This window comes from Orycteropus afer, unplaced genomic scaffold (assembly GCF_000298275.1).
Source record: "Orycteropus afer afer isolate SDZICR_OR568_19922 unplaced genomic scaffold, OryAfe1.0 scaffold00315, whole genome shotgun sequence".
Lineage (NCBI taxonomy): Eukaryota > Metazoa > Chordata > Mammalia > Tubulidentata > Orycteropodidae > Orycteropus > Orycteropus afer.
The window spans coordinates 805352-807612 of record NW_006921902.1 but is presented as its reverse complement, the minus strand read 5'-3'; positions in this window follow the sequence as shown (position 1 = coordinate 807612).

Here is a 2261-nt window from a genome sequence, read left to right as displayed (position 1 = left end):
CTAGGGAAACTCCCCTTGGGCAGATTGGCCACTCAGAACACAGTCATCTGATCCCAACATGGGAACAACCACACAGAACTGGGGTCCAGCCAAGTTGACACACAGCTCCAACTATCACACCATCTTTTCCTCATACTGATCATTCTTCTGTTTGTAATTTTTTGCATTTCAATCACCAGTAATTATCAATGCATATTGATTGCATGTTTGATCAATTTCAAACTGCAGAAGCTGGTAAAAATCTTTAATTTCTTCATCTTTGGCATTAGTGGTTCGTGCGTAAATTTGAATATAAGTGTATTAACTTGTCTTTCTTGTAGGTGGATATTATCCTATCTCTGACAGAGTTATAGTTCAGGATAGATCTTGAAATGTTCTTTCTAACAATGAATATGACGCCATTTCTCTTTGATTTGTCATTCTCACCAGAGCAGACTATATGATTATCCAATATCATACGATTACAGCTCATTAATGTCTAGAATATCAATCTTCAAGTGTTTTACTTCATTTTTGAAAACTTCCAATATCCCTAGATTTATACATTGTACATTCCATATTCTGATTATTAATGGATATTTGCAACTGTTTCTTCTCATTTTGAGTCATACTATATCAGCAAATGAAGGTCCCAAATGCTTTATTCCATCCATGTTATTAAGATTCACCCTAGCTTGAGGAGAAGGTTCTTTCCTTATCATGTTTTCAGTGCCTTCCAACCTGAGGGACACATCTAGTGACACTGTATCAGACAGTTTTCCCCTGTTATTCAATACATTTCCACTGGCCTGTCTTTTTAGAAGTGGATAACCAAGTCCTTCTTCCTAGTCTGCTTTAGTCTGGAAGCTCTTTTGGAACCACACTACCATGGGTGACCCTGCTGGTATTTGAAATAACAGCAGTTATTTCAAATATTTATTTGATATTTAAAGATTTTAATGTTTCCAACATGAAAACAATACACAAAGCACCACAGTATGACAAACTGACAGAGAAATGGTGGACCTAATGCATTGTACCAAATTAATAAGTCTCAGAACCTCCATTGAAAGATAAGTAAATTTAAAATATTTTCCCCATATTTAAGAGGTGCAAGAAATATGGGTTATATGTATACAGGTGGTGGAAAGAATGGATTTAAATTTCTTCTTCAGAGAAAGAAATGAGAATGCTGAGACATGAGAAAGCTTTGGTTTCATATAGGTGACCTGGGAGCTCCCTCCTCTGCCCCTTCCCTGTGTCCCTGCAGCAAGGTCATTCCACCAGACTATGATCACTTTTCTCCATGTAATGCAGAATACAAATTCTGTGCACTCAGCTAATTTGTTCATAATTTGTCATCAATTATTCTTTTAATTACCACTATGTGTCATTAGTCTGAGTCACTATGCAACTTACAGAACAACATGAAAAACATGGTGAAAACTTGATGTCCTTCCTCAAAGGCACATTCTCAGAAAGTATGTCTCACCAAGGAATAGAAATGTGGATATGTTTCAGGTGAGTGGTTCTTGTGGCAGAAAGGGTGAAGTAGTTGAGGGTCTTTACAGGAGAGTCCAGGTCAAGGAATCTTTTTATAAGTGAGCCAGGCCCAGTTTAATTCAGTGAGTGAATCACAACTAGTTAGCTGCCGTGGCCCAAGCAAATGTGATACTGATCTTTCACCTGGGGACTGAGTGACTGAAGAAGACAAAAGAGAAAAAAGTTATAATCTCAAGGCTTTCTCAGACAACAGCTGGAGTCTTCACTTCTGTATTTGAGGTGAGTACTTCATAGATGACTGTAACAAAAATAATTAGCAGTGTCACAGTTTTGAGGCATGCCGCAAGCAATTTTTTGGTAATAATAAAGTACTAAATTTGCAAATGATTTCTTTCTTTATAAATTACATTAATATGTTAGAATATCTTTGGTTGTAAATTGAATTAACTTGAAAAAAAGAGGAATTTTGCAAACTTTGTCATGAAAAGAGCAAAGGTATAGTTGTACATGGAGAACATGGAACCAGGAATCAAATGTCACCAGGACATGCTCATTCCATCTTCTAAGTCTTTTCTCTGTATTTGGATTCATTCTCTACTGTAGTCTAGTTTCCTCTACATGGCAAGGACCACAATGAAAACAGTTCCTGAGACTTCCATGTTACAGATTTTATCAGAAAAGGGTCATGAGTCTCTGTTCCAAGGTTCAGTTTGAACATTTCCAAGGAATAATTCTTATTGGTTTATCTTGTGTCATGCAGCCCCCACCAAAAAAAAAAA